The 16258-nt window shown below is 45.3% G+C and overlaps 1 long non-coding RNA gene across 1 annotated transcript; it reads left to right on the plus strand.

Moving 5' to 3' along the window:
• The first annotated feature begins 917 nt into the window (after positions 1 to 917).
• On the plus strand, positions 918 to 1288 carry LOC136545363 (uncharacterized). The gene is made up of 3 exons (XR_010781006.1): positions 918 to 1016; positions 1125 to 1188; positions 1265 to 1288. It is a non-coding gene; the product is annotated as an uncharacterized lncRNA (long non-coding RNA).
• The last annotated feature ends 14970 nt before the right edge of the window (positions 1289 to 16258 follow it).

Raw genomic sequence — 16258 nt, forward strand, 5'->3', positions numbered from 1 at the left:
AGTCTGAACCATCTAACCCCCAATGCTGTTCTCCATCTTTCTATTTTTGTTCATCTTTGTGAAGCCTTCCTTGGGATCCCTCCTTCTCTCTCTCTTTTTCGCTTTTTCTTTCGCTTGAAACCTCAACCCCGCCGTGAGGAAACCAGTGCCCTCGGCGGTTGCGGGATTCAGTTTCGCCAGGGTCTTAAAATCAAGTTTTTTGATTATGACCTGGTCGATTCTGTCAAAGATTGGCGTGCCGAGTGGTTTTACGCCGCCAATTTGATCCCTTCTCTTGTCGTTCACTCCGGATCTGGTCCTGTGGTTAATGACCGATGGGACAAGAAGCTTGAGTCACCTGCTGAGATTCAAGCGATCCAGCCACTCCTTGATAGGATTAGCATGCTGAAACAGCAAGGTTTGACCGGCTTTGGTATTGTTTCAAGTTTCCTTCGTCGCCGGGTTCAGCCCTTGAAAGAGCGGGAACATCTCGGCTTTGAGTATTCTGGGGCCGAGGATCCTTCGCGCATGGTCCCAGCTCTTGAGCTGACCGGTGAGGAGGTACTCGAGCGCCTTCAGAAGATGCTGAAAGGAGTGAGCGTCATTCCTCCTGCCGTCCCTGAGTACTCGGCCAACAACCCGCCCCCAGCTGTGAGTTGCCTATCCTCCTTTTTCTTTTTATTTGAGTTCTTTAAGTACTCTTTCTGCGTCCGTTCTTGCTTAGTTTTTCCTTGTCTTGGTGTTTTGTCTTTTTTCGTAGGTGCTTGGGCGGAACTTTGTTGATCCGATCCCCCTTGATGTTCTCCCTGCTGTGGCGGAGACTGGGGATCGTTCAGCCGGTACTTCTGCAATTAGTAAGTCTCAAACTTTTACAGCCCTTCCTGGGGTTTCTTTCAGATTTGATGATGTATATGAAGAGTATGTTCCTCGTCTAGTCCCTCGCGGTCCTCGCAGTGTCCCGAAGAGGGGGCGAATGGACGGGTCCTCATCTGGCTTGCCTGTCTCCAAGAAGCCTCGCAAACCAAGTACTCCCTCAGGTACTCCAGTTGTTGCTAGCATGCTCTTAGGTGAGCACGTTTAGTATTCTTTGTTCTTTTATTTTCATGTTTCTCTCTTGAACCGAGTACTTTTCATCTCTTTTTCAGCAGGTGCTCTGGTTTCGCTGGCTGAGGAAGAAGAGGATGATGAAGTTCCCCTCATCATGCGGCGGTGAGTCGTTTTTCATATTCTTGTCGCATTGAATTTTTCCTCTTTGTTTTTAATTTTAGTCTTGAACTTTTTGAAGTAATCGGAGGTCGGGTGTGAGTTCTTTCGAGGCTCTCGCGCCGACTTCTTCCGAAGCTCCGGGGTCGAGTTCTTTGGTTGCTTCTGCCCCGAGCTGTACTGCTCCTCCGGTGTGGATTTCTTCCACGGCTCCAGCCCCGACTTCTTCCGTGGCTCCGCTGTCGGCTGTCCCGCTCCCGTCGCTGGGTGGCGGGGACGTCTTTGCCGTCGTGGTTCCCCCTGCGAGGCCTTCTCTTGGCTTCGCAAAGAAAAAAGTAGTCGGGTGAGTAGATTCTTGCTTCATCTTTTTGGCTTTTATCTTCCTTCCTCTGGTTCTTATTGGTGCTTCCTTTTATCACTTTTCAGTGCTTCGTCTTCTCTAATTTCTTCATCGACTTCTTCTCTGCCTCCCGTCATGCCAACGAGTTCTGAGCTTCGAGACTCACAACATTCTGTTGATGAAGTCGCGGCGGGGGCTTCAGAGCTACCTGGCGGAGTCGCGGATTTGGTCGCTCCGGAGGTAACTATGGCCGTCGCGCCGGGTTCTTCTGGGGGTTTAGCTCCGGCTTCCCTGGAGGTTGCTCTGGTCGCTCCTGCTTCGCCCCAGCCGGCTTCTTTTTCCCCTTCTTTTGCCTCCGGCGGCCCCTCCCTGTCCGATGACGTGGTGCAACAGTTCGATGCCACTCATCGGTTATCGGAGCTGACCGCAGCCTGGGGGAGCTTGTCGACCCTCGCGACTTCTTTTGGTGAAAAGCTCCAGGTAAATTTTACTGCCACTTCTCTTTCGCATGCTTGTTTTTCTTCTATCCTCACGCCTTGTTTCTCTTTGCCTCTTTCTGCTCAGTCTTTTTCTCGTGATCATTCTGGCTTCTTTTTCTCATCTGAAAATGAGAGGAAGTTGTCTTCGGAGGTGGACGCTCTGAAAGCCGATCTTGACCTTCTCCGGGTTGAGTTGGAGACGGAGCGTCAATTGCACCAAAAGGAGGAGAAAACCCTTCGCGCCCGGGTAGTGGAGACGGAGAAACAGAGAGATGCTGCGGTGGAGTCTGTGAAGAATGAATGCAAAGGTGCCGCGGGTTCTGCCTGATTCTTCTTGTATTTTGACTTCTTTTTCCGCTGACTTGTTCTTTGATGTTCTGTCTAGCTCTCCGAGTTGAGAAACAAAAGCTCTCGGAGAGTATCGATGAAATGAAGGCCCTTGTCCGTTCTAGTCACAATAGAGCTGAGGAGGTAAACACTCATGCTGAGGAAGAACTCACCCTTGCTAGGCTGATTAGGCGTGGAGCTGACAGAGATCTTGTGCAGGCCCAAAAAACCATTGAAGGCTTGTCCGGGAAGCTGGCGACGGCTACCGAGAATTGGAATGCCTTGTGGAAATCTTTCCGCTCGGTGGCCGATGTCCTTCGGACTCTAGCGGATGACGGGCAATCTTGGGCGCAGTTCATTCCCCGGATTCTGACTCGTTTCCAAGAGTTCGCGAAGAGGTGTGCCCAAGTATGTACCAAGAATGTGCTGGCCCAGGTCCGGGTCCTTGCTCCAGAAGCGCCCCTCTCCAAAATAGCAGAAGAAGCTGAAAGCCAAGAATATCTTGACGCCGTTGAAAGGATGGAACCTGAGGTTGAAGATCTAGCCAGTAGGGTTGTAGATAGTCTAAATATTGATATTTCTCTTTCTGATGACAACGCCTGACTCGGTTGAGCGTCCTCTTGTAATATTACACTTCTTTTTAAATGAAGATTCTTTATCTTTGTTGATGTATTCTTTGCATGGGTGTGGTTGAAGTTACTTGACTTGCTGAGTACCTTGTCTTGTTCCCATCTCTGCTTCGTAAGACAACTCTGTGTGTTATTCTGACGAGGCCCCTCGATTTGTCGAGTACTTTTATTTTCTTCTTTCCTTTGTGATTCGTCGAGTGCTTTGTCCGTGCTATGACTTGTTAGATGTAGATCTTTTGTGTTAACAACCTTTCGCCTGCGCTGTGTAAAACGACTTGGTATAGAATGTTGCCTTGATAAACTTCGGCATCCGAGTGCTTTCTTGAGTGGCACTCGTTCTTTTCTGAAGAAAAAAGTATTCCTTTTCCTATCTTGATGTAGCCCCCGAGCCTCTTGCTTTTCGGAACGAAGTGCTGGAGGGTCTTTTGAAGTTAAATTTCGGTCGACTTGTTTCGGTTGTTAGCTTTTAGCTACCCTCATCGGCGAGCTCAAGCATCTTTTCAGCTATTTTGCACTCGGCCGGGACGCTCAGGCATGTTTTCAGCCATTTTGCTTTTTGTTTCGGGTGTTAGCTTTTAGCTACCCTCATCGGCGGGCTCAAGCGTTTTTTCAGCTATTTTGCTCTCGGCCGGGATGCTCAGGCATGTTTTCAGCCATTTTGCTTTTTGTTTCGGGTGTTAGCTTTTAGCTACCCTCATCGGCGGGCTCAAGCGTTTTTTCAGCTATTTTGCTCTCGGCCGGGATGCTCAGGCATGTTTTCAGCCATTTTGCTTTTTGTTTCGGGTGTTAGCTTTTAGCTACCCTCATCGGCGGGCTCAAGCGTTTTTTCAGCTATTTTGCTCTCGGCCGGGATGCTCAGGCATGTTTTCAGCCATTTTGCTTTTTGTTTCGGGTGTTAGCTTTTAGCTACCCTCATCGGCGGGCTCAAGCGTTTTTTCAGCTATTTTGCTCTCGGCCGGGATGCTCAGGCATGTTTTCAGCCATTTTGCTTTTTGTTTCGGGTGTTTAGCTTTTAGCTACCCTCATCGGCGGGCTCAAGCATCTTTTCAGCTATTTTGCTCTCGGCCGGAATGCTCAGGCATGTTTTCAGCCATTTTGCTTTTTGTTTCGTGAAAACAACTCGTTGGAAGTCATGACAAGGCATGCTGTGGATGAATATCATCTTTATTGATCATGAGTATAAACTAATACATATGTTTTTGAAGAGTATTGTCTTTCATTGGTTGTGAACGTAGGTCCCTTGTGGCTTGCATGTCTGTTTTTTCCTGAGTTGTTTTTACGCATGGAATCTTCTTAGCTGGCTGATGTGCCATGTATTGCTGACTTCTTTTCCATCTTCGGTCATTAACTTGTATGTGCCGGGTCCGGTGACTTTTGTGACAATGAACGGGCCTTCCCAAGGACTGAGTAGCTTGTGTCGTCCATCAGTCTTTTGTATCCTTCTTAGCACTAAGTCTCCGACTTGTAGTGATCGAGATTGGGTACTCTTGTTGTAGTGCCGTCTTAAACCTTGTAGGTATCTAGCTGATTGGAGGGTAGCGTTTATTCTGACTTCTTCTGAGCTGTCGAGTTCTAATCTTCTTGTGTGTTCTGCTTCTCCTTCATCGTATTGTTCTATTTTTGGAGATGTCCAGATCAAGTCGGCGGGTAGTACGGCCTCTGACCCGTAAACTAGGAAGAAGGGTGAGTGGCCTGTTGCTCTGCTTATTTGAGTTCGTAGTCCCCATACTACCTTCGGTAATTCTTCAATCCATTTGGACCCATAGTCCACCAGTTCTTCGTATAACCTTGGTTTTAATCCGGCTAGTATGAGTCCATTAGCCCTTTCTACTTGTCCGTTGGCTTCTGGATGTGCGACAGACGCATAGTCTATACTGAAACCACAGTCTTGCGCCCAGCTCCTGAACTCTGTAGCTGTGAAGGGTGAGCCTAGGTCTGTGATGATTCGATTTGGCATGCCGAAGCGGTGCATAATGTCTTGGATGAACTCGACTGCTTTGGTTGCACTGTATTTCGCGAGTGGTTTGTATTCAATCCACTTGGTAAACTTGTCGATTGCCACAAAAATGTACTCGAAACCACCTTTTGCTTTTTTCAGGGGTCCTACTTGATCTAGCCCCCAGCAGGAAAAAGGCCAAGCGGGTGGAATGCAGATAAGATTGTGAGCTGGTACATGGGCTTGTCTTGCAAACATTTGGCAACCTTTGCATTTTCTGACAAGCTCTTCTGCGTCTTTCAAAGCGGTTGGCCAGTAGAATCCGGTACGAAATGCTTTGCCAACCAGTGTCCTTGAAGCGGCATGATTTCCACAGCAACCTGAGTGTATTTCGTCTAGGATCTCTTTACCCTCTTCAAATGAGACACATTTTAGGAGTACTCCTGATGATGCTGCTCTTCTGTAAAGTTTATCTCCTACTAGAACGTAGTTCTTGCTTCTGCGAACAACTTGGGTGGCTTCTGCCTTATTTGCTGGTAGTTTGTTTTCTTTGATATAGTCAATGAAAACTTGGGTCCATGAAGTGTTGATTATCAGGATCTGAACGCCTTTAGCCCGGATTTCTTGTGTTGTTTCACCGGGTTGTTTGATAGAGGGAACTGATAGTTCTTCTATGAATACGCTAGGTGGAACCTTTGCTCTGTCTGATCCAAGCTTGGCAAGGACATCTGCTGCAATGTTGGAATCGCGTAGAACGTGTAAAATTTCTAATCCTTGGAAGTGTTTTTCAAGTTTCCGTATTTCGGCACAATAAGCACCCATGTTTTCTTTGGTGCAGTCCCAATCTTTGTTGACTTGATTGATGACCACTGCTGAGTCGCCGTATACGAGTAATCTTTTTATTCCGAGGGTAATCGCGACTCGTAGCCCGTGGATGAGGGCTTCGTATTCTGCTTCGTTATTTGTAGCTTGCCATAATATCTGAAGGACGTACTTGAGTTGTTTTCCTTCTGGAGAAATGAGGAGAACGCCTGCTCCGGCCCCGCCTAGTTTGAGTGATCCATTAAAGTACATCTTCCAATGGTCGAGAATTGTATCTGATAAGGGCTGTTGAATCTCTGTCCATTCGGCCACGAAATCGGCGAGGGCTTGAGATTTGATTGCTTTCCGTGGGGTGAAATTGATGTCCAGAGCTCCAATTTCAACTGCCCATTTGGATATGCGCCCTGTGGCGTCTTTATTGTGTAGGATGTCTCCGAGTGGAAAATCTGTCACTACGGTAATCTTGTGGCTTTCGAAATAGTGGCGAAGCTTCCGAGAGGTAATGAGTAAAGCGTAGAGTAGTTTTTGTACATGCGGGTACCAGATTTTGGATTCTGACAGCACTTCGCTGATGTAGTATACGGGACGTTGCACTTTATACACGCGCCCTTGTTCTTCTCTTTCTATGACTATTGCTGTGCTGATTACGGTAGGAGTTGCCGCAATGTATAGCATCATATCTTCATCTTTCTTTGGAAGTGTTAGGATAGGCGACGAAGTGAGGTATTCTTTTAGTTTTTTGAAAGCTTCGTCGGCCTCTATTGTCCACTCGAACTTGTCTGTCTTCTTTAGTAGTTTGAAGAAAGGTAACCCCTTTTCGCCGAGTCTTGATATGAACCGGTTGAGGGCCGCCATGCATCCTGTTAGTTTCTGCACATCTTTGACACTTCTAGGTGGGCCCATCTCTGTTATAGCTCGAATTTGCTTGGTGCTGGCTTCAATCCCACGCTGACTGACCAAAAATCCGAGTAGTTGACCTGAGGGAACTCCAAATACACATTTATTTGGATTCAGTTTCCATCTCCATTTCTTCAAGTTTTCGAAAGTTTGCTTTAAATCTTCAATTAGAGTGTCTGGGTTTTTTGTTTTCACCACCACATCGTCCACGTATGCCTCCACATTTTCACCAATTTGATTCCCAAGGCAAGTCTGGATAGCTCTTTGGTACGTGGCGCCAGCGTTTTTTAGTCCAAACGACATGGTCTTGTAGCAGTAGGCACCAAACGGGGTGATGAAAGATGTCTTGCTCTGGTCTTCTTCTTTTAGTGCGATCTGGTGATACCCTGAATAGCAATCGAGAAAAGATAATAACGCAGATCCAGCTGTCGAGTCAACTATCTGGTCAATGCGTGGTAGCCCAAACGGATCTTTTGGGCAATGTTTGTTGAGATCTGTGTAATCGACGCACATGCGCCACTCGTCCGTGTTTTTCTTTTGAACAAGGACCGGGTTCGCTAGCCAGTCTGGATGTAGGATCTCCTTGATGAATCCGGCTGCCATCAGTTTTGTTATTTCCTTTTTAATTGCTGCTTTCTTGTCGGGTGAGAATCGTCGTAGCCGTTGTTTTACAGGTTTGGAGCTTTTGTTAACATCAATTCTATGCTCAGCCAACTCTCTTGGGACCCCTGGCATGTCGGCTGGCTTCCAAGCGAAGATATCCTTGTTGTCCCGAAGAAAGTTGGTGAGCGCGAGTTCCTATTTTGCCGAGAGGTGAGCGCTGATAGTCGCTGTCTTGGAGGTGTCGCCTGTGCCTAAGTCGATTTGCTTGACGTCGGCTTCTTTTGGTGGTGCAATGATACTGGGTTTTTTAGCTGGTATTTCTAATTCTTCTTGGCTTGTTTCTGCAGCGATTGCGGCTATTTCTTTTCTTCCATTGTCGGCTTGCGCTTTAGCTGCAATTTGGATCGCCTGAACGTCGCAGTCAAAAGCGCGCTTTAAATCGCTTCGAAGAGAAAGGATACCGTTGGGTCCTGGCATCTTAAGAAGTAAGTACGGATAATGTGGTATTGCCATGAATTTGGCCAGTGCTGGACGTCCGAGGATCGCATGATATGATGAGTCGAAGTCGGCGACTTCGAATTTGATAAACTCTGTTCGGTAGTTTGAAGGAGTTCCAAAGGTAACAGGTAAAGTAATTTGTCCGAGTGGCATGGCTGCTTTGCCGGGTACTATTCCGTAAAAAGGTGTGCTTGTTGGTGTAATCATCCCGGCGAGTTGTAGTCCCATTTTCCTTAGAGTTTCTGAAAAGATGATGTTAAGCCCAGCTCCTCCATCGATTAGTACTTTGGTGACGGTCATACCAGCTATAGTTGGATCCAAAACCAATGGATAATGGCCCGCGTTTCCCACGCTAGTCCATTGGTCTTCTCTGGTGAATTGGATAGGATACTGTGACCAATTGAGGTATCTTGGTGTAGCCGGCTCTGCTGTCATAATGGTCCGTAGTGCTAGTTTTTCTTGATGTTTGCTTCTGCAATCCGGAGCCCCTGAGAAAATCACTGCTACCGTTCCCCTAGGTTTTTGGAATCCTTTGTCCTCGTGGTTGTCTTCTTCTCTTTTCTGATTGTCCTCTTTGGCGTTTTCCTTACTATCTTTTCTTGTGTATCGATCGTTGAAAGTGTAGCAATTTCCGATGGTGTGCCTCCCGCCAGGGTGTAATGGGCAACGTATGCTTTCAATGTCATCATATCTTCTGGGTTTGGGAAACTTCTTTGATTTGTCGGCCATTGCCACAGTATTGTCTGGTCTACGTTTTCTTTCTTGATGTCTGCTACTCCGATGATTTTGCTTGTCCGAGTTGTCCTGGTTGTTTCTGTCTGGGAACCTTTCCCGTGTTTTTTCTTCTGCAGTAATCATCTTTTCTACCGTTCGTCTGAATTCTTCATTGTTTCTCGGATTTTCTTTGCAGAAATCTTGAAATTGCCACCTAGCCATGATTCTGTGAGAGAAAGCTTCAATTACTTCTCGTTCGGTTATGTCATGCACTTGAGCTCGTAGTTCGCCGAATCGTCGATAGTAATTTCTGAGACTTTTACCTCCCTTTTGCTTGAGTCCTTTTAATTCTGCATGGGTGATTGGATGTGTAATGATTCCTGCAAAATTCTCGCAAAAAGCTCTTTGCAAATCCTCCCAATTTCTGATAGATCCTGGGTTCAGTTTGTCGAACCATTGGAGAGGCATGGCTTCCAGTGCCATGGGAAAGAAAAGGGTTTTAATATCGTCATCTCCTCCGGCTAGTTCAATTGATTGTGAATATATTCTGAGCCATTGCCTTGGTTCGGTTTTGCCATCATACTTGGAGTGGTTAGACAGTTTGAATTTGTGAGGTAATCGTACTAATGCAAGCCTGTTCGTGAAACAGGGGAATCTGTCGTGCGTCTTGGTTTCTTTGAATTCGGATTCGGCACCTTCTTCTGGCCAGCTGTCGTTCTGACGGGAATAATCTTGCGAGATTGTCTGGGTAGGTACCCTACTTCTAGTCTTCCTGGGTTGTTCAAATCGGTGGCCCTGATTATGTTCCTTCCTACTTCCTTCATTATGGCTTCCACTTGGCCCAAGTCTTTCGAAAGCAGATTTCCTTTGATTTTGTTCTTCTTGTCTGTGGGTTGTTGATCTTGCGGGTAGTCTTGATCGGGCTCTCTCTTCATGTGTTTTCGGGATCGTTGATCGGAGCAAGTCCTGGAGCTGTTCATACTTTTCACTGGGGTGTGAAGTTTTTTTGAGTTCTTCTAATGCCTCTCGAATCTTATCGTAGGGTGTATTCGCCGTGCGTCTTCCCTCGACTTCTCGTTGTGATTTTCTTTTGTCGTACTCAGCCAATTCTGACTCGTATCTGATCCAAGCTTCCTTGCGCTGCCTAGCACGGTGTTGACGCCCTTGCTTCAACTTGTTTTTTCTTTCTCTAGCTTGTCTCTGACTGTCTGTTTCTCCGTCGTAGCCCTGGGCAAAAGGTGATATGTTGGATTCTGATTCATCTGATGATCTGACATCAGGTGCTTCCGGGAGATTTAATGGTGACCGCGGTCGTCGAACCATGAGCACTTCTCGCGCATGAGTAGTTCTGTTATTGACATTAGTTTTCATTCTGTCGGAGTCACTGATAACTTTAGTAGATGCCTCGGTGTCGTAGATCGAGTCTCCTTCCTGGTAAGGTAAAATAGCTGTTGTTGATGTGCCGACTAGTTGGGTTCCGCTATCCTCAGGGACGGAACCCGGCCAGTGGATGATACAGTCCTGCGATGTTATTGTTAGCACGAGACCCTCCTGAGCTCCTGTCAGTGGTATCCCGAATCTAGGATTGAAAGATCTTTCGACCTGTCCCTGATAGGATTTTGCCATGTTATCGAGCCCAAATGGAAAAGAACTCGACTTCTTGTGAGAACTCTGGGGGTAATCCGAGTTGTTTCGGGTCGTGCCCTGGAATCTTTCCGAAAGAGAACTCGGTTTCCAGAAAGTACTCGGATAAGACTTCGCCTTGGAGCCTGAATTCGAATCGGATACGAGTGGTCGTGAAATCTGATTCGAATCGGATTCTATGAGTTGCGCGAATCTTCTGGTGAGCTGATCCGTTGCAGTTGTTGAAATAGGAACTTTTTCCAGATGATCTGGATCTTTGAGGAGATGGCTTTGAAGTCTGCCGTTGTTATCTGCCTCGCAGATCCATGAGCCGAAGATGAAAGTTGATCCCGTCGGGAAGATTATGTTGTTGAGGTCCATCGAGCTCTCGGATGCAAAGTCGCCGAAGGCCCCTACCTGGCGCGCCAGCTGTCGATGTTTTACCACCGATAGCCTGCCACGGGGGTACCCGGGGCAGTATGTTCGGGCTTCGGCGTATGCCGAACTCGATGGTTAACGCAAGAGACAGCCGATTTATCCTGGTTCAGGCCCTCGATCGTAGATCGAGTAATAACCTTACGTCCAGTCGGCCTTAGCCTTTGCGTTGGATTGATTGTCAAGGGTTGTGTCGTACAATTGTTGTCTCTCTGCCTCAGGAGCCCTGCCCTCCTTTATATAGTCAGGAGGCCAGAGTCCTGGTCGGTTTACAATGAGGTTTCCTGGTAGGACTACTTAATAGTTCTACTACTAAGATTATACGGAAAGAATCCTAGTTGGACTAGATCTTCTTTCTCCTTTGCGGGGTATCCTGTGGGTCCCGCATCGACAGTTGTCTTCTTCTTCTTCATTTGTGAAGGTCCAGCACTATCATCATCTTCCAACTATTGCCTTTTTCTACAGATGCACACTATGATTACCAAAAACTAGGGAATGTCACAAGAATTGGAAAGAGACATACAAATCATTTTACCTTTTTCCTTTGAATTCAGTCCAACTTCACCATCTTCTCCTAGCTCTGGTTGTCTGCAAGTCTTAGAGAAGTGCCCAAAATCTCCACACCTTTTACACACCTCTAATTCTCACCGCTCTCGGCCTACCTGCAGCTCTACTTAGCAGAGGAGGGAGAACTTTGAAGCCTAGGTCAACCTGTGGCCACTGTGACCTGTCTGGCAATGGCTCAACTCTAGAAGCATATGCAGCCCTGAATCTCTGAAGAGTAGTACTCATGCACAAAATTTGCTATTTTAATTCCTCTGCTGGAAAGAATCCATGCCAGGGCATGTTTGCATGGTTTTCCTGTGATTTGCCACTCCCTACATGAACAGGAGTGACCTTGTAGGTCAACCATGTGCCTCTTGTGGTTGTTCCAGTCATCTATAAGTGTTACTTCATTTATGCCTTCATCACTTCTTGCAATCTTCACAACTTTGAGGTTTTTGCTTATAGTGTTCAGGTCTTTGATGACATTGGGCAGTATACCATCCTGCATATCCTTACCAATCTGCCCTCTTAAGTACCTCTTTTCCATTATGAGTTCCCTAATCCCATCTACCAGTTCATGCAGTAGAAGTCCTTTCATCTTCTTTATCTGAGCATTGAAACTCTCAGAAACATTATTGTCATCTTGCTCTTTTGCCTAATGACCTGGATCTTGCATTTGGGGCAATCGATCCGTGGGAGACCACCAACCTGGCTAGGACTTGAACTGGTAGCTGTGGATGCCATCTCCGCTCAGCAGATGGGGTGGGGAAGGAGCAGCAGTAGTCGCGGTCGACGCCGGCGCCCTCGGTAGTCGCGGTCGCCGCCGCCGCCGGACGCAGTCGCCTCCGCTCAGCAGATGGGGCGGGGAAGGAGCAATAGTAGTCGCGGTCGACGTCGGCGCCCTCGGTAGTCGCGGTCGCCGCCTCCGCGAGCAGTAGTCGCCGCCGCCACCGGTCACAGTCGCCTCCGAGGCGGACTGCCTAGGGTTCGAGCGAGAGAGGAGGCGGTGGGGAATGGATGGATTGAATCGATTGAGTCGATCCAGTCAAACCGGAGCACATGTATGGAGAATCTGGGGGCAACACGGTCCATACCAATGTACGTAACCCCTATATACACCTGCATGTGGGCCAAACGTCGCGAGAAGTGTACATAATGGCATTTTTCATACTCTAGTGTAATTATAATGGCACTCTTAAAATAAGCTGAATAGTAATGGCATTTCTAAGAAACGCGAGAATTATAATGGCATCAATCCAATTAACTCTTTATTATAACCCTAGCTCTAGGCAGGACCGCAGCTGGAGGCTGGCCATTTGGGCTTGGGCCCTGGGCCGCATACTCTTGCTTTGCACAATTGCACTCATGTGACTGCTATTCTGTTGCTCAAAAAAAAGTGACTGCTATTCTCTCTCCAAAAAATGAGAATAATTCTATCACTGTTCCAAAAATATCCGTTCCTTTGATACACGGGATTGCCAAATCCTTTGAATGAAACTGGTTAAAGAGCAATTCCCTAATCTATATAATATAGTCAAATATCCACATGTTACGGTGGCAGCTTTTTCATGAATTAGGCGCCACTTAATTTGTCATTTTGGAGAGCTCATAAACCGACTCCTTGGAATAACCTGGTAGCTAAATTAGCTGCGGTTTAACTTTCTAATAAAAGGACTATTTTTACCTTTATTTCATAATAAATACATATGGAAGTTGAAGTTACCTACGATCAAGAATTTTATTTGGTGTCTTCAGAAGAGTGTGATTTTAACTAAAGACAATTTAGCTAACAGGAATTTGTCCGGTAGTCAGAATTATTGTTTCTGTGACCATAACGAAACAATTAAACACCCTCTTTTTTTATTGCCAACATCTATTTATATAATTGTTTACATAGCTTTGGGTTAACCCCACCTCGATCCATAGTTCGCATGCTTGGAAATTGGTTAACCAACATTGCTCAAAAGTAGTGTTCAGTCTACCGGCTGAAACACAAATACCGGAGGACGGCGACAGAAACGAAAATCATGAAACCAGTTGAAATTTCGTTCAGAATTTTCATGAGATTTTAGCTAAAATTTGAAAAAAAAAATCTGAACGAAATTATCGGTACGTACATTTACCGGTGGTCACCGATAGAAACGAAAATCGCCGATTTTTGATGAAAACGGGCCGAAATTCCGAACCCTGCTCAAAAGGAATGCTTTTAATTTTTGTGGGGGTTGTTGCCATTATTTAGGCGATTTAGTGTACACATAATGTTCTTATACTTTTTAGAAAAAAACGGTCATGTTCCTTTGTGCAAGCTCAATGATCATATCAAACAATCTTAGTCCTTAAGCATTAGCTAGGCTCAGTTATTTGGATGTAAGGAGCAACATGACATTAGCCTAGATAAATATACACTAATAGAAAAGTAACCATTATCTAAAAAAATAATAGAAAAGTAAAACTAATCAGTGAGCAAAGGGCTTCAATGTTCAGAATTCATTGCAATACACTCTATCCTTTTGGGCTTATATGTATATACATGAAAAAAGAGTATGTTATTCCATTCCGATCCTATGGAAATGCTCAGAGAGGTTATATATTCTTTTATATGGCTATCTGTAATCATAGTTGCATCATAGTACTTAAAGGCTGATATATGCATACATAAATGGAAATATATTCAGCTACGGTACGATATATCCAAGCTTAAATCTGAATCAATGGGCTCTCGGCTGATGAAATATTCTGCTACGGTACGAGGCGCATATCTTGAAATGAAGTTCATATATTTTCTTTATTTGACACTGTTTTCTATATGTATATTACCAAAAAAAAATCATAGTATTCTCACAGTGTATTCATGGATCGGATGTAAAATCTATCTTTATATATATCTTTTTTCATATAAACATTTTTTGACCCCTATAAATAAATATAATCGAAAAAAGACCCCTATAAATATGAGGCCCGGAGGAGGCAGCTCCCTGCATTGGCTTATTACTTCCAATCTCTCTCTCCCCAACATTTCGTTCAACATGATGAAGGGTGGCGGCGGCCTGCGGTACCTGATGATGCCCATCCTATTCATTGTCCTCATCTGGTGGTCAGCAATGTCTGCCAAGTGTGCCTGTACGTACGTCATCATATCTTTCTGGTGTTTTCTCAACCTCCTTGTCATTATATACACGAGGGCATTACCAATCTTGAATTCTCGAGGCTCCTGGATTCAACTCAAAAAACCACATGTGTTAACGTGGATTGGACCAGAGTAAAATTTAGTTCAAGTTTCACTTGAATCTATTCTAACACACGTGAATTAGTAAGAATCTGATAGCATCCAAACAAGACACGATGAATTATATATAAAATGTTGGATCAGAGCAGGTCGTCTTGTCGCACACGAGGCCGCAACACAAGGGAGCTACGCAAAAGACACAATAGGTTCAGACGACGCTGCCGCGGTGAACTCCGCATCTGGAGATGGCGACAGTATTAAGGTCTACTTGAAATTTTGCACCGAGAATTATTGTAAATTCAGGATATGCTACTGCTGCCAGATGGATCAACCGCGTCCTCTTTTTGTTACTACACGCGGGAGGAGTGCAAGGCGGCATGGCCCGCGTGCAACCCTCAGTGTCCACCGCTGGAGAATAACCCAGATCTGCCAACGAACGCTACCTTATTGTAATAATAATAAAGGTGTTATTAGATGATCTTAAAAGAATCGTCACACTATTGCTGCTCGTTTGAGCTTATAATATAATAATAATATGTTCCTTTGAAAAAACCTCTGTTCGAAACAGGTCAAAAAAGGTGCTATTTTATCCGTGCATACGGTGAACTGTGCTATATTAAAAAAAAACTCAATCCGCTGCCTCCTCGTTCTCCACAACGACCCGTGTAGTCGGATCCCACCGTGCAGTGCTTCGTCCGTCCACCCACCTGCTAAGGTTTGTTGAAAGCGCATGCTGCAAGCGTTTGTTTCAGATGTTTTAGATGTACATTGCAAGTGTTTCATATGGATGTTGCAAAAGTAGATTGAGATATTAAATACGTTATAATAGTTGTATACATATGTTGCAAAGCGTTTGTTCCCATGTTTCATTTATTTTTCAGACTTATGTTGCTAGTGTTTTTATCTACATGTTACGTATGTTTCACACATATGTTGCAAAGTGTTTTATCTGAATGTTGCATATTTTTGCAATGGTTTTGAAGTGTTTTTAGGAGTTTTTACAAGTGTTTTAGACAGATGTTTTAAGTGTTTCATCTGTCTTCAGACGTTCGTTGCATGTATTGTATTGGGATGTTTCAAAAGTAGATCGAGGTGTTACACATATTGTAAGGACGTTAGGGGCTGACAAACAATGGCCTACTGTAGGGCTTTGGCCCCTTCCTCGTGCGGTGCGCATCGCCCTCTCCTCTCCCTCCCCTCCCCTCCATTCCCTTCCCCTTCCCTCCATCTTGACGCGGCAGGTTGAGCTCGGCGAGCGCGATGACACGGGTGCCCGACGAGCGCAATGCCCGCGTAGGTAGTGGCCCGACGAGCGCGCGGAGGTGGTGGCCCCGGGTGGGTTGACGGCGGCGCGATGCCTATATGGTGGCCCCGCAGCAAACTGAGGTCCGCGTCGTCCACTCGCTACGCGCGGGAAACAGAGCAGTCGTCCGGGCGCTAGTCCTCCCGATAAAATAAAATAATACCAACCATCAGATACATCATCGGTATGATGGATACAATAGGAAGATTTGCTCGAGGACGCTGTACAAAAAAGCATAATCCCATACTGAAAAATTAAATAATGAGAACACTACAAATAATTAGTACTGTACTACTTAGCGCTAGGACCGAGCAAGGTACACAATAACATAAATGCACAATGACTTCCGTCAATTAATACAAGTTTACTTAGGTTCGTCCAAAGTTTAACCTTTTGAATTCAGACCATTAGGATATCATAGATGTTATAAATAAACAGCACAAGATTGACATTATTAGATTAATTATGAATAATACTTTCACACCATATACTTTTTTAAAACTTGAGATAATATAACTTTATAGATATTGCTAGTCAAAGTTTAAAAGGTTTGACTTACGACAAACGTAGATTGACTTATATTTGTGATCCAAAGAGTATTTAATTGCCCCTTGGCTGGGAAGAAGTAGAGTGGATGCCAAACCAAAACAAACACAATAACATATAGATTCAGACAAGCAAATGCCAACATAAGCACG

Source organism: Miscanthus floridulus, chromosome 3, assembly GCF_019320115.1.
Source record: "Miscanthus floridulus cultivar M001 chromosome 3, ASM1932011v1, whole genome shotgun sequence".
Taxonomy (NCBI): domain Eukaryota; kingdom Viridiplantae; phylum Streptophyta; class Magnoliopsida; order Poales; family Poaceae; genus Miscanthus; species Miscanthus floridulus.